At 38.5% G+C, this 16,239-nt stretch overlaps 1 protein-coding gene across 5 annotated transcripts in view; it reads left to right on the plus strand.

Annotated features, from left to right (window-relative positions):
• The window catches only part of LOC126333959 (NADH dehydrogenase (ubiquinone) complex I, assembly factor 6), a 124,212-nt gene that overhangs the window by 20,266 nt on the left and 87,707 nt on the right, over window positions 1-16,239 (plus strand). The window lies entirely within an intron of this gene.

Here is a 16,239-nt window from a genome sequence, read left to right on the forward strand (position 1 = left end):
AATGAAATGAGATATGTATAATTCTCTTGCTATTGAGAAAAACTAGAAATATGTTGCCATTATGGTTAACTAGGTTAGAGCTAGTGTTCCTTAACATTTTATGGAACAAGCAATAAATTTTTTTGCACCCACTTTTACTTTTGAAATGTCTAGTCTACATTCAGTAGAAATTTTTGTAATTCACTCTTTGCATTCATGAAGAAAGAAACTTCAAAAATTCAGCACTAGTTACAACTTCATAATATTTCTGTCCTTTATTCATCATGTTTTCTTTAAGATAGTGATGATATATGCTGTCAGTAATTGTTTTTATTCGAAGCAAGACTTCCCATTACAGGTCTATGGTGCCTTACATCATCATGTCACTTCTACATACTATATATGAAATGCTATAATATCCTCTCTCTCTCTCTCTCTCTCTCTCTCTGTGTGTGTGTGTGTGTGTGTGTGTGTGTGTGTGTGTGTGTGTGTGTGTGTGTGTGTGATTTGAGATACAGGGTTGAACAAAGATAAGGAAACACCATGAGAAATGCAAGCTTGAACATAAATGCAGGTGCTATCCAAGCCTGCAGGTTGTGCTGCTGTGTTTGACCATGAACAGCATCTGTCAATGTCCTTAATATGATGCAAGTGTCAGTATTGGTCAGAACAGTATTCTGTGTTCTTATGTTGGATTGAAGTGAATTTGACTGTGTGCAAATTGTTAGTGCTCATATGGTGGGCACTTCCATATCTCAGGTAGCCGAAGTGTTTGGTGTTTCAAGAGGCACAAAATTGAAGATTAATACCACATATAGGGAAAGTGGAAAAACATCATCCACTAAGTCACAACATGGACAAAAGTGTGTTCTGAGTGATTGTGACAGATGGTCATTGAAGAGGATTGTGTCAAAAAATAAGAGGACTACAGCTGCAAAAAGTCACTGCAGAACTGAATGTTGTACTCATGAAGCCTATCAGCAGGAAAACAACACAAAGGGAGCTCCATAAGACCTGGACTATGATGAATTTTGTTTCACGCTGTGAGTTTGACCCAAGACTAAAACATGGTGGACGTCTAGTAGTGATCTCAACAGCCATATCGAGGTGTTACATGGGCCTCTTGATTACTATGTGAGGTCGCTTTACTGCCAAGAATTATGTGACTATTTTGACTGATCAGGTCCGTCCCATGGTACAGTATTTGTTCCCAAATGATGATGCCGTATTCCAAGATGACAGGGTCCCTGTTCGCACAGCTTGCATAGTCCAGGACTGGATTTTTGAGCATGAGGATGAATTGTTGCATCTTCCCTGGCCACTCCAGTCAACAGATCTCAGTATTATTGAATCTCTGTGGACTACTTTCTTGGAGAGAAGGGCGGGTGATCACTGTCCACTTCCACATCCTTAGCTGAACTTGTCACTATTTTGAAGGAAAAATGTTAGAAGATACCCTTGGAAGCCATACAGGACCTGTATTTATCCATTCCAAGATGACTCTTTTGGATTCCAATGGCTTTCCTACACTGTTTGATGTATGGTAATGTGGGGCAATTGGATGAACAATGAAACCAAAGACAGAATTTTGAAATTAGAAAATATTATGAAAAGAATAGACTGCTACTTACCATATAGCGGAGATGTTGAGTGACAGACACAACAAAAAGATGGTCAAGCAAATAAGCTTTCGATCAGAAAGGTCTTCGTCCAAATTAGACAATATACACACAAAAACACTCGTGCAAACGCAACTCACACACACACATCAACACAGTCTCTTGCTGCCGAGGCCATACTGTAGGCAGCAGTGCATGATGGGAGAAGCAATCTGGGTGGTGGAGGGTAAGGAGGAGGTGGGGGAGGGATATCAGGGTAGGGATGGGGAATGGTAAAGTGCTGCTTGTAGGGGGATGCCAGCATGAGGTGGAGAAGAGGGTAAGGCAGCTTGGCGCAGTTGGGAGGTTAGATGGAGAGCAGGGGTAGGGGGAGTGCTATGGAAAAGGAGAGAAAGATAAAGACTGGGTGTGCTGCGAAGTGCTGGAGTGGGAAGAGGGAAGGGATAGGTGGTTGTAGGGCAATGGCTAATGAAGGCTGAGGCCAGGAGACTTATGGGAACTTGGGATATATTGCAGGGAGAGTTCCCACCTGTGCAATTCAGAAGAGCTTGTGTGGGAACGAATGATCCAGATGGCACAGGCTGTCATAAACAATGTTGTGTTGGGCAGGGTGCTCAGCAACTGGGTGGTCCAGTTGTTTTTTGGCCACTGTTTGTTGGTGACCATTCATGTGGACAGAAAGCTTGTCTGTTATCATGCCCACATAGAACACAGCACAATGGTTGCAGCTTAGGTTGTAAATCACATGACGGGTTTCGCAGGCAGCCCTGCCTTTGATGGGATAGATATGTTTGTGACGGGACTGGAGTAGGTAGTAGTGTGAGGATGTATGGGACTGGTCTATGCATCTAGGTCTATTGCAGGGATATGGGCCATGAGGTAAGAAGTTGGGAGCAGGGGTTGTGTAGCGATTGACTAGGGTAGTGTGTAGGTTTGGAGCATGGAGAGCTCGGAAAGATAGTGGGTAGGAAATTTTTCATTTCAGGGCACTTTGAGAGGTAACCGAAACCCTAAAGGAGAATGTGATTCAGTTGCTCCAGTCCTGGGTAGTACTGGTTCACTAGGGAAATGCTTCTCTGTGGTCGTACAATGGGACTTCGGGAGGTGTTAGATGACAGGAAATATAAGGTGCAGGAGATATCTTTCTGTAAAATGTGAGGAGGGTGATCGTGGTCTGTGGAGGACTGAATGAGACCCTTGGTATATTTCAAGAGGGACTGCTCATCACTACAGATGTGACGGCCACAGTGGCTAAGCTGTATGGAAGGGACTTCTTGGTATGGAATGGGTGGCAGCTGTCAAAGTGGAGGCATTGCTGGTGGCTGGGAGATTTGATGTAGACAGTGGTAATGAGGTAGCCACGTTTGAGGTGGAGGCCAATATCAAGGAAGGTGGCTCTTTGGGTTGAAGAGGACCAGGTGAAGTGAATGGGCAAAAGGTGTTGAGGTTGTGGAGGAATGTGGATAGGGTGTTGTCACCCTTGATCCAGATGACAAAGGTGTCATCAGCAAATCTCAATCAGGTGAGGAGTTTGGGTTCTGGGTGGTTAGGAAGGATTCCTCTAGATGACCGATGAGTAGGTTGGCATAGGATGGTGCCATGTAGGTGCCCATTGCTGTGCCCTGGATTTCCTAATAGGTGATGCCCTCAAAAGAGAAGTAATTGTGAGTGAGGATATGGTTTGTCATGGTGACCAGGAGTGATGTTGTAGCTTGGAATCTGTTGGTCACTGGGAAAGGTAGCGTTCAGTAGTGGCACGGTCATGGGCATTATGGATATTAGTGCATATGGAGGTGGCATCAGTAGTGGTGATGAGGACGGCACCATGTGGTAAAGGAACAGGAACTGTGGAGAGTTGGTGGAAGAAATGGTTGGTATCTTTTACATAGAAGCCTATTACCCGCAAGCTACCCTTACACTTAACTAGACAGTTCTTGTAATACACTTTACCTTCTGTGCTATGGACTACTGTTCAAAATTAAAGAATCCTAGATATATCTGAAGATGTAAGCTACTATTTTACATTAGCATGTAAATTTAATGAACTTGCATTGATTTAGAATAATGCATAATCATTAGAAACTTTTTTGCTGTCGAAACAACATAGAAAGTGGTGTTAAATATCCAAATATTCTTGTCCAGAGCAGGATCAGACAACAAGCTGTTGTTGAAAATTTTAATGTGATCTGAAACGTTAGCCATCTGAAGATGGACATGATAGCCCAAAACCGTTTATGGAATTGATATAAAGCATTTTAAAAGTATCTGTGGCTGATTGGGTTATTCATCACCAATCACTAACAGCCGCCAAGTTCACTTGTTCCAGCGTGGATTAAAAAGCATCTAAATGATATTGTTTTCAATAAAAGTTGCACACTCATAAACTGTCATGCACCTATAAATGCTGACAACAGAAGAAATCTGGAGAAAGTAAATCAGTTCTGGGAACTTTTAGAATCTGAAATTTTTATCATACCTAAAAAGAACATTAAAATACTTCTTGGTGACTTCACTGCACAAATTCAGAGGGAAAAGAAATTTAGGACTATTGTAGGTGAATATCCAGTGCACTGAAAAACAAACAGAAATGATGAAAGACTGATCAATATGCGTAAAATGTTCCAGTTAAAACTTGTGTCCACACATTTCTGCAAATTACCAAGAAAAGCCAGAACTCAGAGACATCCAAATCCGAACCTAGGAGAATATTGAAAAGTTATATCACTGAAATAATGAATGTTAAAATAGTCAGAAATGGGGAATTCAATTCAGATCATTGTATCCCTAAGATTAAAATAAAATTTCTCTCATCTAAAACTAAAAAGGCGACCAAGAAAGTGATCAGATACAATACCACTAAAGCTAATATTACAAAAGGAAATATAGAAAAATATAGAGAAAAAAATTGAGACAAATAAAGAAGGTGAGTGGTGTGAACTCCATATGCAAATAACTTAAGCAGCAAAAAAAACTTTAGGATTGACCAAGACTAATAAGACGACATGGTGGAATGAGGAATGTGAAGAAGCACTAATACAAAGAGCTCAAAAATGGAGAAAATGAGATGTTCGAAAAAAGAAAATAAGCATGAAAAATAATCTGGAAAATCAAAAGAAACCCTGAAATTCTTAGCTTATTGAAATAGAAGAAAATTTCACCAAAAATAATACTAGAAATTTTTACTAAACTTTTAAACACATACTTAAAGGATATCAGGCAGCAAGTATTTCTTTCAAACATGAAAATGGCAAAATGGGATTAAATAACAAAATTATGGTATTTTTGCAAAATTTTTTGAAAAGCTGTTAAACTGTTCAGTTACCACAGATAAATTAGAATTTACAGTGACACTTCAAATTCTAGAGGAAGATTTCCCACCTACAAAGTTAGACATTCCTGAAGCCATCAAAACACTCAAAAACAATAAAGCAAGTGGTGGAGACTGAAATACAGCAGAATTATTGAAGTGGTCAGAACCAAAAATCATAAAGGATCTACAGCTGCTTTTTTAGAACATTTGGAAAACTGAAAAGATTCCAGTTGAATGAAAAACAGCATTAATCCACCTACTACATAAAAAGGGAGACAAACAAAATGTCAATAATTACAGAGGAGTGTCACTTCTGCAGTGGCATACAAAATATTATGAAACATTCTCCTGAACAGAGTGGTAGACACTTTAGACAAACAACTGAAAGAATATCAGGGTGGTTTTCAAAAGAGAAGATCCTTTGCAGAACAAATTTTTAACTTAAAGTCAATAATTTGCCATAGAATGTTAACCACCAAACCAATAATAGTGTAATTTATTGATTTCAAGAAAGCATTTGATTGTATAGACAGAGAAACAATGGATAAGGTCATTAGAGATTTTGGTGTTAAATAAAAATTAGCAAATATAATTCTTGAAACACTAACAGGTACAATATCTAAAGTCAAATTTATGGGAGAAGTACATCAGCCATTTGAAATAAAAGCAGGTGTTAGACAAGGTGATGGTTTATCACCTGTACTGTTTAATTGTATTCTAGAAAAAAATTGTGAGTATCTGGAATTCGGAGTTAAAAAATCACAAGATTGAGCAAATAACTCAAGGAAGGAAAACAAATGGAATTAAGGTAAACTGCTTGGCTTTTGTGGATGATTTTGCAATTCTTTCAGAAAACCTAACAGAAGCAGTTAATCAAATAAACCTTGTGGAAAAAATAGCAAACAGAACTGGTCTCAAAATTTCAGCGGAAAAAACAAAATTCATGACAAACACAAAGAAAAGTGCCAAAATTCATAGAAACACAAATAGCTGAAGTAGAGTGAGTATATAAATTTAAATATCTTGGAGAAAATATACAACAGAATAGACTAGAAAAATCTGTGACAGATGTAAGAATTAACAAAATGGAAAGAGCATATGGTGTGACCAAAAATATTTACAACAAGAAATGTATGTATTCTTATATTTCTGGAAGAAGAAGTCGACAGTAGCATGGGTTACAGAAGCAAGGACGATCTAGAAAGAAACAACATCAAATAATCAGAAATAGCAAAAAGAAACCATTTTAAAAATAAAATACTAAATTTGGAAGGCTTTCAACGCAGAAGAAATAAAAAAAATCAGGAACAACATCGACAGAAGAAAGGAAGAGACTTCATGGGGAGAAAATGAGGGAGTACTGGAAAAATAGGAAACAACAACAAAGGAAGAAGAAGAACTGAAGTTGACAGCGTGATCCTAGTTAATTAAAGAAAAGAAAAAAAAAGTTCACCATTTGACTTTTAGTTAGCTGGATACACTATTGCAGTTTAGACTTTGTCATTATCAAGTAATCCATCATTGTCCTTTCAAAATTAGTTCATTTTATTTTGTATTAGTACAATGGAACTTTGATTTTATGTTCTGCGATTTACATTTTTCACAATTCTACACCATAAATTCATATCTGCTGTTAAAACCCTAAAGATCAATGCCAAAAATTCCCCAGTTTTATGGAGAGGGGAGACATGAAAGACAAAATGCTGACATAATCCACAATTGGCATTGCCAGCACAACTCGCAACGTTTAGCTTCATCGTGAAATTATGATACAACTACTGCTAGGTTGCAATGGAAAAAACAGGCCAATTAACATGAAGTGTTCTGAACTGAGCCAGTATCTTTCCTTGTGCCACTTATAACTTGGATTCATCTTTTTGCATGTATTTCTGATGTACTGTACTCAGCAGCAACATCGATCATCTGCCTTTTAAATTCAGGCACTGAGTATCGAAGAATATACTCAGTCAGAATAGAGGAAAAGACAGTTATTTCCAGCTAGTTAGCTGTTACTAGCTCACAGTCAGCCCACCACACTAACACATGTAGTTGGTTTACAGTCATTAGCCTGCGAAACATTTAAAATTCCTAAAGCACTGGATTATAAAGTATCAACACACACAGGAGCTATAAGTCAAAAGTCGGTGTGAGAATTTCATTTTCCTCCTCCTAGGAAGCAATTTGCACTCGTGACATTCAAATCTCAAAGTCGCAAACAAACAGGAAAGAAATTTCAAAATTTTACGTCATGCTGTAGACCTGTTAGGAAGAAAATGTGGGTTTTGCCTTTTGTAATACTGTAGGGTATGTAATTGAAAAGACTATCACTTTTGCTAATGATATACGAGGTAATTGAGCCATTTCTGAGCACTTGGCTGCCACAAATTATATCTTAAAGCACTTCGTTTTGACCGTTCTTTCATTTTATGATCACCTCAGAAATAGCAAATATCTACAGCCTACATTGTGTCATAAAATGAAATACGGTGAAAACTGCCAGATTACAATGACTTGGATGTTTGTTTTCCACCTGCAGCCAATAGCTGTATTGTATGGTGATGTCACAGTAATCAGTGGCTTCTAGCATATAGAATGCAACAACACGTTACTTGGTGACTTGTTCCAAAGAATGGCTGATGTAATTGTGTATAGCAAATGAACTGGCCATGGCTTCCACTTTAATTTATATAGTTAAACCTCTTACACACTTCACAACCATGCATTAATTTTACTTACAGCAGTTCTGCTTGGAGACTGTTGACAGAATCCAGAATGTATTGTGACTCTACCAACTGCAGCCAACACATGCTACTCCATTTGCTATGTGCAGCACCACAATTAACAGGATGTGTTCAGTAGACAGTTGTTCATCTTTGTTGCATTCCTCAATGGTGTTTAATTTGTTGTAACAGCAGACAAATTGTTATAAAAGTAACACATTTCTGGGACAGAGAAACACTGAAATCACAGCAGGATTAATTTTATTTCATATTAGTTGGTATAAATAAGTACCACATGTGAAGCAAACTTGTGTGTAAATACATGCCTCTACAAAACTTGCTGTGTTTACACTACAGCAAGCAACAAGTTCAAAGAGCAAATAGTATGCGTTGACAATTCTGCAGAATGCTCCACGTCAACTGCACAGCACAATGAACAAGAAAAAGTATTCAAACAATACACTAGAGGCCACTGGCTGCAGATGGAAAATGCACTCCCCCACATATTAGATTCCGATGCCTTTTGCTGTACGTCACAGTTTTCAGTTTAATTCACCATGTTCATCAATGTTTGCTTTTTTCTGGGTGGGCACAAAGAAAGATCTCAAAAATGTGTGTTTGAATCTGTCCGGCCTGTATTTGCAGTACTTAAAGTCCACAGAATGTCCTTTTGGAGCAAGTAATCCAAATGAAATTATTAAGGCTTTCATTTGCATTTTGTGTGTTTCCGTGAAGGCACTTTGTCAATAAATCAGGGTTTGCAATAAATCTGAATGTGGGCTTAATTGCATTCATAACAGCTTCTAGTAATGAGTGTCTATGTGAGTACGTCTCATTTCTGGTGTTGAACTTACACCAATCGTCTTTCAGACACAGGTTGTGCTTTGGTGTTTGGTCAGTGGATAGTTTGTGGAAAAAAATTGCCCACACATTAGCCTCTTTGCCTCTAAATTATGTGTTTTTTTCCTGATAGTTCTCCCATAAAATAACTGAAGAGAATCAATTTCCTTCAGAGTAAGTCTGCCTTTTCTTCCTAGTGGTTTTCCATCCTCAAGTACTTCACCTTCTTTCTCTTTCAGCTAGTGATGAAGCCTACCACCAAGCCACTTTTGGGTGTGGCCAACACATTCCAACTTTTCTGTTGTTGTATTGTATGGATTTTTATTTGTTAGAACTTTGAATGAAGAGGAACCCCCATGACCAAGGTATTTAGTATATCGAACACCATACTGGTCCTCAGATCCTGAGAACATCTTTACAACTGCAGCAGCCTCCATGCCCCTACTTGAGCCATTACAATTTTTAGAGCATGCTGCTACATGCTTTTCTTGCCATTGTCTCTCACTGTCTTCACTGTTGGACATTTTCCTTTTTGAACATCCAAAACTTTACCGGAGTCAATACCAATAATAGATGCAACTCCATACAGAGATGTGTGACCCCTTTTCATTCAGGTCCCATCTGCAGACACCCACAGGTCAGTAACATTTGTAGGATATTCACTGTAATGAATATCCACTCCAGGATCTACTTTTTATTTCCATCAATTCCTCCTCTGCTCCCTTCATAGAAACTTTTAAAGCATCACATACAGCATCAGACACTTCTTTATTTTTTCAAACTTTGCGTAAGGTGGAGGCTTGTTCAGAAAACCACACAATTAATTACCTCCTTCCCTGCTCTATCCAAGGCATCTCAGAGTATATGCTAACCTAAAATTGCTTTCATAGGTACCAGTGTCAGTTTTAATGGAGGAGGAAAATGAAAATTCTTAGCAACATGAATTACAAAGTATCAAGCTATTCCCACTCTTCTTTCTTCAACAACAATCATGCATTCTGTGTTTTTAGTGCTAACACATGAACATGAAAACCTTATAGCCTGCCAGAAGAGCTCTAAATCAATAAGTCTGAATCCAGTGGAATCCATATCAACATCATTCACGCACTTGTACAGTTCTCCTGTCCCAAGTGTTGATGCTGAAGTTGAGATCTTGTGTTCGTCATTTCGAGCTGCTTCCTCTTTTTTGTTGGTAAACTATTTTCCCATGAAACCTCTGTTTCCTAAACACAGTTTTCCCACCACCCATTATGCATAAATCTTGACTTCCACATAAAGGTTTGTCAATTCAACCTTCCACCTACCAATATGTGTTAGTATTGTCAAAACATAAATAAACCATATCCAAGAAAGTTTTCAGACAAAGATATAGATGTCAGCCAGAGGTGTACATGTCAACCAAAGATATCGAGAGAAAATAGCCTTCACACTGACAAAAATTCTGCTGAAGCGAACAGTTTCCCAAATGTTGGAAAATGTGGGAGTGGCCACCAGTGCAGAGCTAATCAGTTTAACAATTAAAATGCATTTTTAAAGCAGCTATCACAATGAAATTCACACACAACATAGATTAATTTGTGTAGATCAAGAAACTAATATTTTTAAAAAATCAATTTTTTGGACCAAAATCCATTACATCCCCCCTTAATACATCCACATTCACATTGTACTTTGTGGGTATACATATAACGTATAAAAACATGGAAACGAGAAAATATTGTGTATCAGTGTAGTGCAGTGTGCTAAAAATCAAAATCCTTTATGTAGAAGAATGTGAGAAACTACACTTCTGGCCATTAAAATTGCTACACCAAAAGAAATGCAGATGATAAATGGGTATTCATTGGACAAATATATTATACTAGAACTGACATGTGATTACATTTTCATGCAATTTGGGTGCATAGATCCTGAGAAATCAGTACCCAGAACAACCACCTCTGGCCGTAATAACGGCGTTGATACGACTGGGCATTGAGTCAAACAGAACTTGGATGGCGTGTATAGGTACAGCTGCCCATACAGCTTCAACAGCTTTCACAGTTCATCAAGAGTAGTGACGGGCGCATTGTGACGAGCCAGTTGCTTGGCCACCATTGACCAGACGTTTTCAGTTGGTGAGAGATCTGGAGAATGTGCTGGCCAGGGCAGCAGTCGAACATTTTCTGTATCCAGAAAGGTCCCTACAGGACCTGCAACATGCGGTCATGTATTATCCTACTGAAATGTAGGATTTCGCAGGGATTGAATGAAGTGTAGAGCTAAGGGTCGTAACACATCTGAAATGTAACGTCCACTGTTCAAAGTGCCGTCAATGTGAATAAGAGGTGACCGAGATGTTTAACCAATGGCACCCCATACCATCATGCCAGGAGGTATGCCATTATAGCGATGATGAATACACACTTCCAAAGTATGTTCACCACGATGTTACCAAACACGGATGCGACCATGATGATGCTGTAAACAGAGCCTGGATTCATCCGAAAAAATGACATTTTGCCATTCGTGCACCCAGGTTCGTTGTTGAGTACACCATCGCACTCCTGTCTGTGATGCAGCGTCAAGGGTAACCGCAGCCATGGTCTCCGAACTGATGGTCCATGCTGCTGTAAACGTTGTCAAACTGTTCGTGCAGATGGTTGTTGCTTGCAAACGTCCCCATCTGTTGACTCAGGGATTGAGACATGGCTGCACGATACGTTGCAGCCATGCAGATAAGTTGCCTGTCATTTCGACTGCTAGTGATACGAGGCCATTGGGATCCAGCATGGTGTTCTGTATTACCCTCGTGAACCCACTGATTTCATATTCTGCTACAGTGATTGGATCTTGACAAACGCAAGTAGCAATGTTGCGATATGCTACAATTCGACCTTTATCAAAGTCGGAAACATGATGGTACGCATTTCTCCTCCTTACATGAGGCATCACAACAATGTTTCACCAGGCCACGCCAGCCAACTGCTGTTTGTGTATAAGAAATCGGTTGGAAACTTTCCTCTTGTCAGCATGTTGCAGGTGTCGCCATTGGCGCCAACCTTGTGTGAATGCTCTGAAAAGCTAATAATTTGCAAATCACAGCATCTTCTTCCTGTCGGTTTAATTTCATGTCTATAGCGCGTCATCTTCATGAAGTAGCAATTTCAATGGCCAGTAGTGTAATATAGGAGCCAAAAAACTGACCACTGAAACTGCTGTAAATAAAATGAAACATATCTTTTGCCATTTTTCTCTTTTATAAACTTACACACAGCTTTTATTTGTTTGGTGCATTGTTTAGATAATCACTGTTGTACATTATTTTAGCAAGTGTTAAAGCTCTCTTTTACAGGCAGGAGATCTGTAATTGTTGTGATCCAGCAATTGATACTGGCCATGCTCTTAGTAGTTACATTTTTCTGGGGAAAAAGCAATGTGGAAGTAGTTGGTTTGAGTATTTATGTATGTGGTAATTTTTTCATTTACATCTTCTACTCCATACATTTTTGTCCGCTTGTCTCTACTTAGCAGGTTGTTGAAAAAGTTAACATTCTCCTGATTTAAAGTTTATCAATGATTTTTTTGTGCTGTAATTTGACACTTTATTTCATATTTATATTGATCATTACTATTTGTGTTAGATGACCTTTGAATCTTGCATTTCAGAACTGCATAGTTGAGGATTGTTTCATCTCATTTGCAATAATGTGGTCAAAGGCTGCCCTTGAGTTGCGTGTTATTCTACTGAGTGTGTTTAGTTTCTTTAGGCAATTGTTTGTTTTCCTGAGATTTAGAAGTGCCCTCCTGTTCCCACTTTTTGTGAAGCAATCGATGTTGAAGTCCCTTGAAGATTACTATATCGTACTTCAGTTTGTTTTTTTGTTTAGGAACAGCTCCATTTTGTTTATTAACTATTTAAAATTCCAGCATGGAAAAGGATTGATAATGGTGACTACAGGATTTTATTTGCTACTATTTAAGATAATTAACTTGAAACCTTTCTCAACAATTAATTCATTGAGGTTAGGTACAGTTGTGCTACTCACCCATGTTTGCACTCAGTTTTATAATACAGTTCATTTACTTTGAAATTTGGTAGTGAACCTACTGAATTATCTCTGATGTAAGCCAGTATTCTGATGTGGAAGTGGTGAGTTCATTATGCAGTAGAATTTTTAATTTGCTTATTTTATTAAGTAGAAGTTAAACATTGATATATGTTTTTAGAGTGAACTATTGGTTTTCTTTGTACTGAGAGTTGTACCAGGTGGTTATAAGTAAACTTTTCGTATTTAACACAAGTAACACAGAAACTAATTACTGTACAAGTACCGAACTTGGTAGCATTAATGTCAAGGACACACAGAAGAGAAATAATGCAGAATAAATTCAATTGAAACACTTCTAATGTGCTGCTGTGGTACATCGTGCTGGTACTGGTACCATTACTGCTACAAAAAGGGCTCAGTATGCAGCCCATCAGTGTCCAGAAGAGTCTAAAAGTGCAGAATTGCATTCTGCTCAGAAGAACGAAGCATGTCTATAGGCATTCTGACTACCTCTCTTGATATGCTGCACTTCAAAGCAGCACATCTGTGAATGATCCTCTGGTAAACCCTGTTCTTCAGGTAGCCCCACAACCAGAAATCACAAGGAGTGAGAACAGATGATTGTACCGGCCAAGCAATTGGGAATGATTAGCTGATAATTTGATCATTTCCAAATGTGTTTCAGAGAAGCAGGTGAACTTCATGAATGAATGATGTGAAGTGGGGCCCCATCTTGCACGAAAACAACAATACGTCATTGTGTGTCCTGTGGTGCAAGCTGCTGTACAATATGGATCTCGTATGGATACCATTTGAGAAGGGTTCGAAGCACATTCTATGCACTCGACCATGGACTGTTCAACTGTTTGACACAGCACGCACACTGTCTAATGATCGAGAATTGCGTGCAGCATTGTCTGCCATAGCAATAGCAATTTCGTCAACCACCTGTGGTGCAGCTGGTCATCAACCTCTTCCCAGAGCAACGCCCAGTTCTCCAGTTGATTCGAACTTTATCATGCTCCTCACAGCAGGTGGAGAAAGATGACCCTTCTGCAATCCTTTCAGTTGGTGGTATTCTCAAAGTGCAGCTACAGCATTAAAGTTGTTTGATAATAGAGCGTCACCAATAATGCCCTGCTCCTTTTGTCCAAGGTCATATTGACACATCAACAAGGGCACGGCAACTGGTCAGGTGTGTGAAACTATGATCACAATGACCACAGCACCTGGTAGCCATACTTTGAATTAGGTAGTGGTGCTGAGATGCATAGAAATTGTGCTCCCCATACTTTGGACATTAATGCTACCAAGTTTGGTACTCGTACAGTATTAAGTTTCTGTGTTGTAATGTGTTAAATAGAGAAAGTTTAAATATAACCTCCCAGTATTTGCAGTGCTATAGGCGTTTGGTTTAAATTCTGTGCATTTGCTCTGCATCTGCAATTTATTTGGCCCATTTTAGCAAATTTCCTATGAAAGTGCGCCCAACACAATTACAGACTTGTCTTTTTTTCTTCTCATGGAATGCTTTCTGTAGACTCTGGTTTATATATGTAGCAAGTTCCTTCATGCTGAGCTGATTCAGGTACATATGACATATGGTGAAAATATCCTTTTGTAGCTACGTAATGTTCACAAATTTAGTGCAAAAGTACTATAGTTCATAATTAGTTCGTCTAATTTTTCTATTAACACATGACCAACAAGGTAGGTCGTACCTGAATGGAAAGTCATTACAATAACACTGGTGAAATTTAAAAATGGAAGCACCATGATCAGTTTCTTAGTGAAACCATTGACTTGGTTTTTACTTAATGTCATTTACAGCCTTTTTTAGTGAGAATGGAGTATTTATTGTTTAGTCCTGCAGTTTTCTTTTCGAATTTAGTCCCAGGTTTTACTTCATATTAAACACTTATATTGTTCTAAGCATTCTTTAAACAACAAAGTCCGGGGTGGAATGATAACAGTATTTTGAAAATGATAGATTGCTATACATCATATAGTGGAGACATTGAGTTGAAAACATACACAACAAAAAGACTGCTGTACATTTAAGTTTTCACCCAAAAGGCCTTCTTGTGAAGTAAAAACCACACACACCCATTCACACAAGCACAACTTACACACACGTGACCACTGTCTCTGGTTGCTGAGTCTGATCACGCCAACCAGAGACAGCAGTCATGTGTGGGAGTTGTGCTTGTGAGAATATGTCTGTGATTTTTACTTCATAAGAAGGCCTTTGGGCTGAAAGCTTAAATGTAGAGCAGTCTTTTTGATGTGCATGTCTGGGACTCAACATCTTCCTGTATATAGTTAGTAGCAATCTGTCCTTTTCATAATATTGTTCTTTCCACACTTTGTCATTGGAAATATTTGCTGCTTGGTTATCACCAGATAATCTTACCTTGTATTCCATGACAGATTTTGATTTGCACTCCTTTTAAGGAATTACAGAGGCCAGATACGGACAGTATATTAAACTGAAGTCGAGTTTCCCTAGTCTTACTACGCACACTGATGAAAGACATTTGCAGCAGTGGTGCATCATTTTATGTGCCATGGTCTACAATCTAGAAGAATTTTATGGAAACTGACTCTTGCCATGAAACTCTGAAATTTTGCATGACCACCATACTTAATACATATTTTATCCTCTACTGAATTTGCTAGTGATAGAGGTTCGTTCTTTTTATAATGGTAATGGTAATATATGGAAGCTGTAATTTCTCTATGCTTTGATGCAACAAACATTATTATTTAAATAATAGTGCATAATGGATGTGACAAGCTATGTGACAGTAGCAGTTAGACAGTAAAGTAACCATACTTTTGTGAATATGAATTGTATGTATATAAACTTTGAAATGAAAATAGTTCTACTATTGCCTAGACAGGGATGCTACACTCAGATAAGTTATGACACACAATCTGTATTCGTGGTATCAGGCCGAAGTGAAAAATACGATTAAATAGTCTGTCAGTTTACATGTGCACCACCAATATTCTATATGAGGTGCTACGGGAGAATTAGACTTGCCCACCCTGGGAGCTTTTAAGTTGTACTCCAATCATCAATTAAATTTGTTTTTGTCATCTTGAACTTTTCCTCAGCATTGTTAAAATATAAAAATGTGTTAATATTATCCATGTATACAATTTAAAATTAATTTTATGTATACAAATTAAATCATCAACTAAAGGATAGCTTATTGTATTTTCTTTCTTTCTGTGGCTTTTGTATGCTTTAAATACCATAATTTGATTATTTTTGCTGTATGTTGTTAACAAAATGTTAATTTCATATTATCTGTTCCGATATTTATCAACTCAGTATTGAAAATGAGATTGTACATGTTTCAACAAAATAACTAAAAAGATTTAATCTTGTTGGATACGTTAAACTGCAACAATATTGTGAAAAGCATGTCACTACTCACCATTAAATGACATGTCGAGTTGCAGACAGGCACAATGAAAAGAACTTTTACACACACACACACACACACACACAAGGAAGCACACTGGCTGCTCCAGCCAGAATGCAACTGTGTCAAGTGGAAGCAGGAATCCAGAGTGGGATGGAGAAGGGGGGGGGGGGGGTAGCAGGGTACAGGTAGGGGGAGAGATGTCAGTGCAGCCAGGCAGCTCATGCAGGGACTAAATGGTCACAGGACAAGGCTGCCATGCACAGCTTCAGGAGGCTGTGGTGGTGGGGAGGAGAACCGGGAGCA

Source organism: Schistocerca gregaria, chromosome 2 (assembly GCF_023897955.1).
Source record: "Schistocerca gregaria isolate iqSchGreg1 chromosome 2, iqSchGreg1.2, whole genome shotgun sequence".
NCBI lineage: Eukaryota > Metazoa > Arthropoda > Insecta > Orthoptera > Acrididae > Schistocerca > Schistocerca gregaria.